Source organism: Oncorhynchus mykiss, chromosome 6 (genome assembly GCF_013265735.2).
Source record: "Oncorhynchus mykiss isolate Arlee chromosome 6, USDA_OmykA_1.1, whole genome shotgun sequence".
In the NCBI taxonomy this organism is placed as follows: Eukaryota; Metazoa; Chordata; class Actinopteri; order Salmoniformes; family Salmonidae; genus Oncorhynchus; species Oncorhynchus mykiss.
In genome coordinates, this window is record NC_048570.1 from 4,435,475 (window position 1) to 4,451,007 (window position 15,533).

Here is a 15,533-nt window from a genome sequence, read left to right on the forward strand (position 1 = left end):
TCCACCCTGTATCCTGGCCATCCACCCTGTATCCTGGTCATCCATCCTGTATCCTGTATCCTGGCCATCCAACCTTTATCCTGGCCATCCACCCTTCATCCTAGCCATCCAACCTTTATCCTGGCCATCCACCCTTCATCCTGGCCATCCACCCTGTATCCTGGCCATCCACCCTGTATCCTGGCCATCCACCCTGTATCCTGGCCATCCACCCTGCATCCTGGCCATCCACCTTGTATCCTGGCCATCCTCCCTGTATCTTGGTATCTTGGCCATCCACCCTGCATCCTGGCCATCCACCCTGCATCCTGGTATCTTGGCCATCCACCCTGTATCCTGGTATCTTGGCCATCCACCCTGCATTCTGGCCATCCACCCTGCATCCTGGCCATCCAACCTGTATCCTGGCCATCCACCCTGCATCCTGGCCATCCACCCTGCATCCTCTCCATCCACCCTGCATCCTGGCCATCCAACCTGTATCCTGGCCATCCAACCTGTATCCTGGCCATCCACCCTGTATCCTGGCCATACACCGTGTATCCTGGCCATCCACCCTGCATCCTGGCCATCCACCCTGTATCCTGGCCATACACCCTGCATCCTGACCATCCACCCTGCATCCTGGCCATCCACCCTGTATCCTGGCCACCCAGCCTGATGCAGAGTTCACCCCCCAGGAGCTAATGCCAACAACTTCCACATGGGCCCCGAGCTCCGCACCAAGAACTTCTGGGAAGAAGTGAGTAAGAGATATATTACCAACGTACACTGTGTATAAACACGTAGGCACCAAAACGAACACACACGCATACACACACATACATACACACGTGTGTGTGTGTGTGTGTTGTGTGTGTGTGTGTGTGTGTGTGTGTGTGTGTGTGTGTGTGTGTGTGTGTGTGTGTGTGTGTGTGTGTGTCCTCAGTCTACTGTATGGTCTGGTGAAACATAAGACCACCATCACTGAGAATCATCTGAAGACGATCTCCACTAAGTACGTCACTCTGAAGGACAAGTGTTGTACTGCTGAGGACAAAGCAGTGTACTTCACCGAGGATTTACAGTACATCACTCAGTACTGATTAAATCATTTCTCTTTGAGTCTGTATGGTCAAAACGTGCGTCAACTGTTACTGGATACTACGAAGACAATTAGTAGAAACTAAGTATGTCATAATTGGGATTTTGTTTGCTGTCATTTTCTTTCACTTTGAAAGTGGAGAATAGTCTGTGTTATGTAGATTTTTGACAGTGGAGAATAGTCTGTGTTATGTAGATTTATGACAGTGGAGGATAGTCTGTGTTATGTTGATTTATGGGCAAGACAATTCTAGGAACTGATGTCCTGTCCTACAGACACCCAGGCTGCTAGCTGAGAGTGCAGAGCTGGTCAAGGTTCTAGAACTGATGTCCTGTTCTACAGACACCCAGGCTGCTAGCTGAGAGTGCAGAGCTGGTCAAGGTTCTAGAACTGATGTCCTGTTCTACAGACACCCAGGCTGCTAGCTGAGAGTGCAGAGCTGGTCAAGGTTCTAGAACTGATGAAGGTTATAGAACTGATGTCCTGTTCTACAGACACCCAGGCTGCTAGCTGAGAGTGCAGAGCTGGTCAAGGTTCTTGAACTGATGAAGGTTCTGTCTGTCTACCTTCATAGCAACACCACGGTGACCTCGTTACTTCATCCTCCCATCCACAACATCTGTCATACACTCATAAGCCTGTCTATATGTGATCTGTGATCGACTCATAAACCATGCAGTCTATCCTCATCTAATCTCTATCTGTGATCGACTCATAAACCACGCAGTCTATCCTCATCTAATCTCTATCTGTGATCGACTCATAAACCATGCAGTCTATCCTCATCTAATCTCTATCTGTGATTGACTCAGACGTACTGGCTTACTTCTGACAGACGTGAATGCCTCCTGTCAATCAAATAAATGAATCAATTCATGTTTAATTACTGTTGTGGCTGTTTTAGTTCTATTTGGTAGGATTGTCAAGACATTCATACTTGGCCGTGCTTTGTGGTCATAAAAAATTACTCTCATATTCAACCAATGACTTAATTAAGCAATAAGGCACCTAAGGGGTTTGTGGTATATGGCCAAAATACCACAGCTAAGGGCTGTTCCTAGGAACAACGCAACACGGAGTGCCGGGATGCAGCCCTTAGCCGTGGTATATTTGCCATATACCACAAACCCCTGAGGTGCCTTATTGCGATTATAAACTGGTTACCAACGTACACTCACCGGCCAGTTTATTAGGTACACTCCCTCGTTCACCAAAATGGATGGCTCCTACAGACAGTGAGTCACGTGGCTGTATGAAGCAGGCAGACAGACATCGAGGCATTCAGTTACTGATCGATTGAACGTTAGAATGGACAAAACTAGTGACATAAACGACTTTGAGGGTGGTATGATCGTCGATGCCAGGCGTGCCAGATCCAGTATCTAAGAAACGGCAGCCCTCCTAGGCTTTTCACGCACGACAGTGTCTAGGGTTTTACCTAGAATGATGCGACAAACAAAAAACACATCCAGTCAGCGTCAGTCCTGTGGGCGAAAAACAGCTCGTCGATGAGAGATCGAACTAACAGACGGAACACTATCAGGCAAATAACGGCGCAGTACAACAGTGGTGCGCACAACGACATCTCGGAACGCACGACTTGTCGGTCCTCGTCACGGATTGGCTATTGCAGCAGAAGACCACACCGGGGTTTCTCTCCTATCAGCTAAAAACAAGAAGAAGCTGCTCCAGTCGGCACGACATCATCAACACTGGACCATTTGAAGAGAGCAAAAACATGACCTGGTCCGACGAATCCCGGTTCCTGTTGCGTCGCGCCGATGGCCGAGTCAGGATTTGTCGTAAACAGCATCCATGGACCCATCCTGCCTGGTGTCAACGGTACCGGCTGGTGGCGATGGTGTACTGGTGTGGGGAATATTGTCCTGGCGCACGTTAGGTCCCTTGATACCAGTTCATCAACGACTGAACGCCACAGCGTCTCTGAACCTTGTTGCTGACCAAACCCTATAGAGCATCTTTGGGATTAGATGCAACGGGCCGTTGGCAGCATGAATGTACCGCCGTCCAATCTGCAGCAACTGTGTGATGTCATCGAGTCAGCATGGACCAACATCCCAGTGGAACGTTACTGAAACCTTGTAGAATCCATGTCCTGAAGAATTCAGGCTGTTCAGTTGATTGACTACGTATAAACTTTTAATAAACCCTTTATGAAGGCAACGTTATTGTAACCTGGGGTTGGAACCGGTTCAGGGAACAGAACCGAAAACAGGAAAATATATATATTCTTTTTTTCAAGAAACAGAATCAGAACTGTGAACGAAAGTGATCCATACTGTTCCCGAAACAGAACCGTTATTTTGAAAGCATGGGAACAAGTTAATAACTGTCCCACCCTGATCTGTTTCACCTGTCTTGTGCTTGTCTCCACCACCCCCCCCTCCAGGTGTCACCCATTTTCCCCCATTATCCCAGTGCATTTATCCCTGTGTTTTCTGTTTGTCTGTTGCCAGTTCGTCTTATCTCGTCAGCGTTATCTATCAGCGTGTTTTTCCCATACTTCTGTTTCTCTGTTATCCCTGTTTTTCTAGTTTTTCCAGTTTTGACCACTCTGCCTGCAGTGACCCTGAGCCTGCCTGTCATTCTGTACCTTACTGACCCTGTCCTTGGTTACCGACCTCTGCCTGCCCCCTGTTTTGTTACAGTTTTTTCCAACTGCTTACACACGTTTTCAAAACTGTCCCCACACGCGTCCTCCATTGCCTGGAGAAGCGTCATGCGGGCATAGGGTTGGCGATCATACACTTTCCAGCGCCAGGCTGAGAATAATTCCTATTGGGGATTTAGAAAAGGTGAATATGGGGGTAGGTACAAAACTACAAATTGTGGATGGGTGGCAAACCAGTTTTGGACCTGAACAGCCCGGTGAAAACTAACATTGTCCCATAAGACCACAAATCTAGCAGGCTCCTGATCTGGATCAGAGACAAGCATTGTGTAAATTGCATCCAGAAAAGTGAGCATATGGCCGGTGTTGTACGGACCCAGTGTGGCATTGTGATGGAGGACCCCGTTTTGAGTGAGCATATGGCCGGTGTTGTACGGACCCAGGGTGGCGTTGTGATGGAGGACCCCGTTTTGAGTGAGCATATGGCCGGTGTTGTACGGACCCAGTGTGGCGTTGTGATAGAGGACCCCGTTTTGAGTGATGGCAGCACACATAGTTATATTACCCCCACGCTGTCCAGGGACAGACAAAAGGATATACAGATGACTAAATATGGTCTGAAGTACTGGAAGTAGTGTTGCATACATACCTCTACAAAGTCATGTCGCATATTCTTGCCTCTGTCAGAGTATCTCTCAAATGGCACCTTGTGAAGTTGTTTCATCGTCAATCGGTGCCGTTGGAGGATGTGTTGTGTGGTCGACAGGCTGACAACATTGATGTTGTTAAATATGGTGTCATTCTTCAAGATATGCTCTCTTATCTCTCGAATCCTAATTGCATTGTTGGCCAAAACCATATTTATAATGGCAGTCTCTTGTCCATCTGTAAACAAGCGTCCTCGTCCTCCATGATGTCTTTGCCTTTCCACTCTGAACAGAATTCAAACACAGTATGTGTTCAGCATAGGAACTGTAAACAATGTACAACAACGTGTAGTACAGCCTGATAACCAACCTCATTCATTCAATGCAGTGCAGTAAATGGATGGCTTAGAGTTACAGATGTTTATGCAATACTATGCTGTCGTACGTATTTTACAGTACATTACTGTAATGCTAAAATAGTCATTAGATAGTTGCATACCTGTTCTCATTTCTGAAGGTTCGTATTATGGACGCCACTGTAAATCGACTCAAGTTGGGCTGGACTCTCAGTCCAGCCTTTCTCATGGTCAAACCGTGGTTGATCACGGTGTTGCCCTAATCTCATCAGAGATGGCTCTCCCAGTCCTCTTCTTCCTCTTCCTCTCCCTCCTACTCCTCTTGCTCTCTGTCCAATGTTGGCATCCATGTTTTGAAAAAAGTTTTTTATGCATGTGTGTGTGTGTGTGTGTGTTTATATATTCACTTTATATATTATCTACCTCACTTGCTTTGGCAATGTTAACACATGTTTCCCATGCCAATAAAGCCCTTGAATTGAATTGAATTGAGAGACAGAGACAGAGAGAGAGAGACAGAGAGAGAGAGAGAGAGAGAGAGACAGAGAGAGAGAGAGAGAGACAGTGAGAGAGAGAGACAGTGAGAGAGGGGGACAAACACCTGCCTGGAGGTGACAGCATTCCCTCCCACATATGCCCCCCTAGGCACAACTATGACAACATAACCAACAAAAACGGGTCACAACTCCTGCAGCTCTGTCGCACGCTGGGTATGTACATAGTCAACGGTAGGCTTCGAGGGGACTCCTATGGTAGGTACACCTATAGCTCATCTCTTGGCAGTAGTACTGTAGACTACTTTATCACTGACCTCAACCCAGAGTCTCTCAGAGCGTTCACAGTCAGCCCACTGACACCCCTATCAGACCACAGCAAAATCACAGTCTACTTAAACAGAGCAATAATCAATCATGAGGCATCAAAGCCAAAGGACCTGAGTAACATTAAGAAATGCTATAGATGGAAGGAATGCAGTTTGGAAACCTACCAAAAATCAATTAGGCAACAACAAATTCAATCCCTTTTAGACAATTTCCTGGGTAAAACGTTCCGCTGTAATAGTGAAGGTGTAAACTTGGCAGTAGAAAATCTTAACAGTATATTTGACCTCTCAGCTTCCCTATCAAATCTAAAAATCTCAAATAGAAAACCGAAGAAAATTAACAATAATGACAAATGGTTTGATGAAGAATGCAAAAATCTAAGAAAGAAATTGAGAAACCTGTCCAACCAAAAACATAGAGACCCGGAAAACCTGAGTCTACGCCTTCACTATGGTGAATCACTAAAACAATACAGAAATACACTACGGAAAAAGAAGGAACAGCATGTCAGAAATCAGCTCAATGCAATTGAAGAATCCATAGACTCTAACCACTTCTGGGAAAATTGGAAAACACTAAACAAACAACAACACGAAGAATTATCTATCCAAAATGGAGATGTATGGGTAAACCACTTCTCCAATCTTTTTGGCTCTATAACAAAGAATAAAGAGCAAAAACATATACATGATCAAATACAGATCTTAGAATCATCTATTAAAGACTACCAGAACCCACTGGTTTCTCCAATTACATTGAATGAGTTACAGGACAAAATAAAAACCCTCCAACCCAAAAAGGCCTGTGGTGTTGATGGTATCCTCAATGAAATGATCAAATATACAGACAACAAATTCCAATTGGCTATACTAAAACTCTTTAACATCATACTTAGCTCTGGCATCTTCCCCAATATTTGGAACCAAGGACTGATCACCCCAATCCACAAAAGTGGAGACAAATTTGACCCCAATAACTACCGTTGAATATGTGTCAACAGTAACCTTGGGAAAATCCTCTGCATTATTATTAACAGCAGACTCGTACATTTCCTCAATGAAAACAATGTACTGAGCAAATGTCAAATTGGCTTTTTACCAAATTACCGTACAACAGACCATGTATTCACCCTGCACACCCTAATTGACAACCAAACAAACCAAAACAAAGGCAAAGTCTTCTCATGCTTTGTTGATTTCAAAAAAGCCTTCGACTCAATCTGGCATGAGGGTCTGCTATACAAACTGATGGAAAGTGGTGTTGGGGGTAAAACATACGACATTATAAAATCCACAAACAACAAGTGTGCGGTTAAAATTGGCAAAAAACACACACATTTCTTCACACAGGGTCGTGGGGTTAGACAGGGATGCAGCTTAAGCCCCACCCTCTTCAACATATATATCAACGAATTGGCGCGGGCACTAGAAAAGTCGGCAGCACCCGGCCTCCCCCTGCTAGAATCCGAAGTCAAATGTCTGCTGTTTGCCGATGATCTGGTGCTTCTGTCACCAACCAAGGAGGGCCTACAGCAGCACCTAGATCTTATGCACAGATTCTGTCAGACCTGGGCCCTGACAGTAAATCTCAGTAAGACCAAAATAATGGTGTTCCAAAAAAGGTCCAGTCACCAGGACCACAAATACAAATTCCATCTAGACACTGTTGCCCTAGAGCACACAAAAAACTATACATACCTTGGCCTAAACATCAGCGCCACAGGTAACTTCCACAAAGCTGTGAACGATCTGAGAGACAAGGCAAGAAGGGCATTCTATGCCATCAAAAGAAACATAAATTTCAACATACCAATTAGGATTTGGCTAAAAATACTTGAATCAGTCATAGAGCCCATTGCCCTTTATGGTTGTGAGGTCTGGGGTCCGCTCACCAACCAAGACTTCACAAAATGGGACAAACACCAAATTGAGACTCTGCACGCAGAATTCTGCAAAAATATCCTCCGTGTACAACGTAGAACACCAAATAATGCATGCAGAGCAGAATTAGGCCGATACCCACTAATGATCAAAATCCAGAAAAGAGCCGTTAAATTCTACAACCACCTAAAAGGAAGTGATTCACAAACCTTCCATAACAAAGCCATCACCTACAGAGAGATGAACCTGGAGAAGAGTCCCCTAAGCAAGCTGGTCCTGGGGCTCTGTTCACAAACACAAACACACCCTACAGAGCCCCAGGACAACAGCACAATTAGACCCAACCAAATCATGAGAAAACAAAAAGATAATTACTTGACACATTGGAAAGAATTAACAAAAAAACAGAGCAAACTAGAATGCTATTTGGCCCTAAACAGAGAGTACACAGCGGCAGAATACCTGACCACTGTGACTGACCCAAAATTAAGGAAAGCTTTGACTATATACAGACTCAGTGAGCATAGCCTTGCTATTGAGAAAGGCCGCCGTAGGCAGACATGGCTCTCAAGAGAAGACAGGCTATGTGCTCACTGCCCACAAAATGAGGTGGAAACTGAGCTGCACTTCCTAACCTCCTGCCCAATGTATGACCATATTAGAGAGACATATTTCCCTCAGATTACACAGATCCACAAAGAATTCGAAAACAAATCAAAATTTGAAAAACTCCCATATCTACTGGGTGAAATTCCACAGTGTGCCATCACAGCAGCAAGATTTGTGACCTGTTGCCACGAGAAAAGGGCAACCAGTGAAGAACACACACCATTGTAAATACAACCCACATTTATGCTTATTTATTTTATCTTGTGTCCTTTAACCATTTGTACATTGTTAAAACACTGTGTATATATATATATATAATATGACATTTGTAATGTCTTTACTGTTTTGAAACCTCTGTATGTGTAATGTTTACTGTTAATTTTTGTTGTTTTTCACTTTATATATTAACTTTGTATGTTGTCTACCTCACTTGCTTTGGCAATGTTAACACATGTTTCCCATGCCAATAAAGCCCTTGAATTGAATTTAATTGAATTGAGAGAGAGAGAGACAGAGAGAGACAGAGAGAGAGAGAGAGAGAGAGAGAGAGACAGAGAGAGAGAGAGAGAGAAAGAGAGAGAGAGAGAGAGCGAGAGAGAGAGAGAGAGAGAGAGAGAGAGAGACAGAGAGACAGAGAGAGAGAGAGAGAGAGAGAGAGAGAGAGAGAGAGAGAGACAGAGAGAGAGAGAGAGAGAGAGAGAGAGAGAGAGACAGCTGACAACACTGTCATGACCCACATATTTACGCCTGTTGTGACATATGATGCTTTATGTTATGGCTGGCTAGGACACCTAAATAAGAGTGTCAAAACCCACATTTATTCAAATTTGTTTTTTCCCTGACAAGAAGATTCCTTTAAGTTTAAAGTTTGTTTCCCTTATCCTTAGCTGTTGGTTGTAATACAATTTTTTACAGTCATGTTTTTTTTTTCTCCATTATGTTTTCAATAACTTAATAAGAAAATACACATCATGACACTGTCATGAAGCATTATGACCATCCTGCACAGCAGATAGCCTGGTAAAGTTGGTCTCTGACCCAGGAATTATGCACAGCATATAGCCTGGTAAAGTTGGTCTCTGACCCAGGAATTATGCACAGCAGATAGCCTGGTAAAGTTGGTCTCTGACCCAGGAATTATGCACAGCAGATAGCCTGGCAAAGTTGGTCTCTGACCCAGGAATTATGCACAGCAGATAGCCTGGTAAAGTCAGAATGGTGAAAAACGATGAGCACAGGATTCAGTCTGGTATAACCAGTCTATAGATTCAGTCTGATATAACAGACAGGTTTAGATCCAGTCTGGTATAACCAGGCTGTAGATCTAGTCTGGTATAACAGACAGGCTGTAGATCCAGTCTGATATAACAGACAGGTTTAGATCCAGTCTGATATAACAGACAGGTTTAGATCCAGTCTGGTATAACCAGGCTGTAGATCTAGTCTGGTATAACAGACAGGCTGTAGATCCAGTCTGGTATAACAGACAGGATGCTGATCCAGTCTGATATAACAGACAGGTTTAGATCCAGTCTGGTATAACCAGGCTGTAGATCTAGTCTGGTATAACAGACAGGTTTAGATCCAGTCTGGTTATAAGAGACAGGCTGCTGATCCAGTCTACTAGCCTACTGTGTTTATTCTGACCAGATTCAACCGACAAAACATATCTGACTTTGTTTAAATCTTTGACGATTGTATGGTTTTAATTAACGCTCACAGTTTACACTCAAAAAAGGAAAAATTACAAATGTACACTATACAAAAATTAAAATAAATATTTAGAGACAATATTTTAGCAAGATATGAAATGTTTTTTTTTGTTTTAATTTTTTTTGTTCCATCTGAAGAGTGGCTTGGAATGTATAGTACAACAGCAACAACCAGGAGAAGTGGGTTTCCGGTAACTGACAGAGGGCTGTGATATTTGTTATGGGCTTGTTAAAGTGTGGCTGGTACATGTGGGCTATACTGTGAAAGACACACACACAGACAGACAGACACACACACACGCACACACACAGACAGACACACACACACACACACACAGACAGACAGACACACACACACACGCACACACACAGACAGACACACACGCACACAGACAGACAGACACACACACACACACACGCACACAGACAGACACACACACACACACACGCACACGCACACACATATTGAAATGTCAAATCCTAATCATGGTTTTAGGTATTTATGGGCATTGTTATTACTTCAATTGAAATGTCATATAGTTTCTCTACAATTTACTGAGGCAACTAGGCCCTGTAGCCTCTATTGGGCAGTTTAAATGTAATTGGAGACATATTGGCCAATAAGGAGACATAATGGATAGATAGACCTCTCGGGAACTCTTGCTCCAGCAGGCCTCAATGAGGAATGTCCTTTTTATTTGTTATGTTGTAATAGGTTATACATATGTAGTCCAAATCTTTTAGGCAATGACATCATAATGCATTTGACTTGTGTGTCGATATATTTTTCTTTCATTTTTGTATATATATTTTTTTTATTTAATTTTTTGTCTATATATATTTTGTTTATGTCAGTTTGATATTCACGTTTTCCCCACAGCTCCCTCTGCTGGGATCTCTTGATTGGGCCAAGACTGAATTTAGAACGACACCCACCAGTGAGGTCTTGTTGTCGTGACATTTGTCTGCCATTGTCTTTGTGTAACGGATGTGAAACTGGCTAGCAAGGTTAGCGGTGGTGCGGCGCTAAATAGCGTTTCAATCGGTGACGTCACTTGCTCTGAGACCTTGAAATAGTGGTTCCCCCCTTGCTCTGCAAGGGCCGCGGCTTTTGTGGAGCGATGGGTAACGAACTATGCTTCGTGGGTGAGGGGACGGTCTAAAGTTATACTGTTACATTTGCACACTGAAGAAGGGCTCATACTCCGCATTTTTCGTGCAGATAAAAACTACTCTTGCGGTTAATTTCCCCATGTACCCAATAAAAAATATAAAAAAATACAAGTTAAATGTGTTTCCATCGTATTTTCAACTCTACTGATGGTTTTGTAAACAAATCTGCGCTGTATAGTGAATGTGCCCACTCTGGTCTTGGCATGTGTGCTCCGGCCAACATCCTCCCAGATATAATGTGGGTAGGCCACCTACATGAGGAGATCACTATGCATAAGAGAAAGATTATTATTTTTCAAACGGCTGGAGAGGTTAGAGCGTTGGACTAGTAACCGGAAGGTTGCAAGATCGAATCCCTGAGTTGACAAGGTACAAATCTGTCGTTCTGCCCCTGTTCCTAGGCTGCAATTGAAAATAAGAATGTGTTCTTAACCGACTTGCCTAGTAAAATAAAGATACACATTATGTCATCAGAATATGATCTTTGACATTTTTGGAAAGGAGCATCGAACTCATCACCTTGCACTTTCACCACCCTGTGAAGTTCATCATAATTGATTTAATCTGTAGTCTAATAAACTGCACGCTTCGCGAGTCGTAGTGGGGAGGACCACACAACATGTCATCGCCTGACTCCAAGGTAACTTCAATATGATGGTTATAAATATTTGCGCATAAACAAGTTTCCCCCGCCATTTCTCCCATTATACATTTTACCGACGCAAAAGGATCCCACCTTGTCTCGCATATTTTGCTTCGTCAACATTTGGAAAGTTTACTGACAAATTTGGTATGTGAATCAGGCCTGTCATTACATTTTTCATCTGACATGTAGCCTACTTTACTCACAGAAAAAAAAAGTTTGGATGCAAACCCGGTAAACACCTTTTCCCCTCACACTGGTAGCGTCCCCTGCTCAGACGTTGAATACCACAACCAATGACTGACAGATCGCTATAACATATCACCTGGAATAGGACATATTCAGGCGTTGTAAGATTTGCCATGCGTCAGCAACGCCTGGGCATAGGAACGCGTCCCACATCTCACGCACGTACACGCGTATTTCCTCATCATCCTTAGTGAGCCAGCCAGCGACGCTCGTCCCCGAAGCGCCCGGATGAAAAAGAGAGATTCAAGGAAACAGGGTTGTTTGACTCTGTCGAGATAGAGCAGAGCAGGGGGGACATATACAGGACAGAGAGAGAGAGAGAGAGAGAGTGTGTCGGAATCTGGACGGTTTTTGACGGAGCTTCTAAAAGCCGCTAGGCGACAACCAGACGTTCGGTTCTGGGAAAAGGAGAGTTGTTGAACGGTGTCGTGTTTCGCTCTTGTAAGTATATTTCTGTTACTCTGTGTGTGCCCGATGTGTATCGCGTGTTTTTCCCTGCCAAGGGCAAATTATCTGAATCATATCCATCCCATATGGATATGGGGCGAATGCCTTGCACTCGGGAGAAAGAAACGGGCCTGGTAAGTGTCAACAACAACATGGCGTAGAAAATGATTATTTTAACACCATTATTAGACACAATGTTGCACATGTACTCGGGAGTCGTGCACACAGGGGACGAATCATGTTGATACATAGGTAGAAACGAGACGCAGTCTGACACATTAGAAATGGGGAAACATTGTTTACAGCATGGATAGAGATAGTTGGGACAACAGCCAGGGTGAATTATGTTGGATACAATAGAGATAACCTAGTTGTTGATAGTAGAGCTGTCTGAATGGCAATGTCACACGTGCCTGCTGTTAGTAGGAACGTTAACGGTTCATGCTGCTGCACATCGTCACGATGGAGCTGTAGTCTACAGCGCCTGGTTCAATTGTTTAGGAAACATTTTTTTTTTTAAATCACTCCATGGTTAAAGTAGTGAAATATGTAATTGTTTTAAAAATCTGCAGTGTGCGTCATTTCCTCACATCCTAAATCAAAATCTAGAAATATTTTGACATTGGGCCAGACAAAATTGATTCACTGTTTAACGGATTTCCATCCCCAGAAAAGTGAGTCGAGCAAGCGAAAAAAAACCTAAGAAAATAAAACATGAATTGGATAAGGACTTAAGCAAATTGTCCCAGGCACTTGTGCAGACTCGAGGCCTAAGCTTCAGTAGTTAAACCATTCGAAAAACTACACGATTTTTCTTAAAAAGAATGCAGATGTTACAATGTTGTTATTACCATGATGAATTAAACACAATGGGAAGTATAACTTGTGACAGTTTCTTTAATCATGATTTAAAAATAATCCAATCTAATAATTTAATATGATGTAGAGTAGAATGTTTAGAATGTTGGCCTCCTGAGTGGCACAGCGGTGCTAGAGGCGTCACTACAGACCCCCGGTTCGATCCCGGGCTCTACCACAAACGGCCGTGATCGGGAGTCCCATAGGGCGGTGCACAATTGGCCCAGCGTCGTCCGGGTTAATTAAGGGAGGGTTTGTCCGGGCTAGGCTGTCATTGTAAAATAAGAATTTGTTCTCAACTGACTTGCCGAGGTAAATAATAATAATAATGAGTTAGTTACCTGAATTAAGCTCTATAGCCTATAGGCGTTAACAGAATATGATCTGATCAGCCTTGTAGAAAGTGTCAATACATTTAGCTTGGACAACTGACTAAGGTATCCTCCCTTTCCGTTTCCAATCAAGTCAGGCCAAATTGAATGTAGTATTGGAAAAAAATACATAAATCCAGAGATGAGAGAAAAAAAATAGAGTAATTTATAAAATGCACAATCTCTATAGAGGAAGCTTGACTAAAATTCGAGCCCCAGTAACTTTGCTCACCGCTACCCTCGGTCAACTAAGTGCTGTTACTGTGAAGTGGAAATGTCTAGGAGCAACAACGACGCAGCCGCGAAGTGGTAGGCCACACAAGCTCACAGAAAAGGACCACTAAGTGCTGTAATTGTGAAGGGGAAATGTCTAGGAGTTGCAAAACCAGCAAGGACATTTCACAAAACTACATTCAGCAATCGACGGAATTGCGAGAGCTAGCTATGTACCGTCCCACAAAATTGCCTAACATCTGCAGCAATACTTTGCCTCCGACTAGAAAGAGCTGTTTGAAAATGTTTCCCTGTCAAGACGAACGGTGACACAACGTGTCGTGGACATCGCAGAGAATATGGAACAACAGTTGAAAGACCCAAGTAAAGGATGTCACCTATTTCTCCTTGGCCCTGGATGAGAGCAGTGATGCGTGTGGCACAGTGCAGTTGTTGATGTTCTTACGAGGTCGTAACCCCCCAGACTTTGAAATGACAGAGGAGTTTGCTTCAGTGCTGTTGTTGATGTTCTTACGAGGGGATGATTAGGTAGCCATGGTAGTATGAGGATAGGAACAGGATGTGGAGGTTGGTGGATGTAATGGGAAGTTGGGGGATGGGAATGGGATGGGAGGTTGGGGGATGGGTTGGGGGATGGGATGGGAGGTTGGGGGATGGGATGGGAGGTTGGGGGGAAAGGATGGGATGGGAGGTTGGGGGGAAAGGATGGGATGGGAGGTTGGGGGGGAATGGGATGGGAGGTTGGGGGGAATGGGATGGGAGGTTGGGGGAAAGGATGGGAGGTTGGGAGATGGGAGATTGGGGGATGGGATGGGAGGTTGGGGGAATGGGATGGGAGGTTGGGGGGAAAGGATGGGATGTGAGATTGGGGGATGGGATGGGATGGGAGGTTGGGGGGAATGGGATGGGAGGTTGGGGGGAATGGGATGGGAGGTTGGGGGGAATGGGATGGGAGGTTGGGGGGAAAGGATGGGAGGTTGGGAGATGGGAGATTGGGGGATGGGATGGGAGGTTGGGGGAATGGGATGGGAGGTTGGGGGGAAAGGATGGGATGTGAGATTGGGGGATGGGATGGGATGGGAGGTTGGGGGGAATGGGATGGGAGTTTGGGGGGAATGGGATGGGAGATTGGGGGGAAAGGATGGGATGGGAGGTTGGGGGGAATGGGATGGGAGGTTGGGGGGAATGGGATGGGAGGTTGGGGGGAAAGGATGGGAGGTTGGGAGATGGGAGATTGGGGGATGGGAGGTTAGGGAAATGGGATGTTGGGATGGGAGAGGTCGTAACCCCCCAGACTTTGAAATGACAGAGGAGTTTGCTTCAGTGCAGTCAATGAAGAGCACAACCACGGGGAAAGATTTATTGGAGGAGGTTCTTATAAGTGTGTGTCAAAGCAGTTTTGAAAAGTTATTCAGTGTGAACACCGATTGGCTGCCCAAACCTGACAGGAAAAAAACAACAACCTTTGGCCTTTTTGAAAAGGATACAAGATCAAGTAGCTGTGCTGAACCCAGATCAGAAAATTATTTTCCTGCATAGCATTATTCATCAGGAGGTGCTCTGTTAATGTGTTCTGTAAATGAGCCATGTTGTGGACACAGTCACTAAAGAGGTAAACTTCATAAGAGCAAATTCTTTAAGCCACAGGCAGTTTGTTTCACTGTTAGAAGACACAGACCCCGGTCATGGAGATCTCCCCCCACCTATACAAACGTGAGATGGCTGAGTTTGGGGAAGGTGCTTAAAAGGGTGTGGGACCTGAAGTCAGAGATTGCTGAGTTTTTGAAAATGAAAGGAAGATATGTGTATTTCCC

At 44.4% G+C, this 15,533-nt stretch overlaps 1 protein-coding gene across 1 annotated transcript in view; it reads left to right on the plus strand.

Moving 5' to 3' along the window:
* The first annotated feature begins 12,007 nt into the window (after window positions 1-12,007).
* The window catches only part of LOC110525072 (sodium-dependent phosphate transporter 2), a 135,879-nt gene continuing 132,353 nt past the window's right edge, over window positions 12,008-15,533 (plus strand). Inside the window, exon 1 of the mRNA XM_036979238.1 lies at window positions 12,008-12,250. The gene's annotated coding sequence lies outside the window, so the exon portion shown is untranslated. The remainder of the gene's footprint in view (window positions 12,251-15,533) is intronic.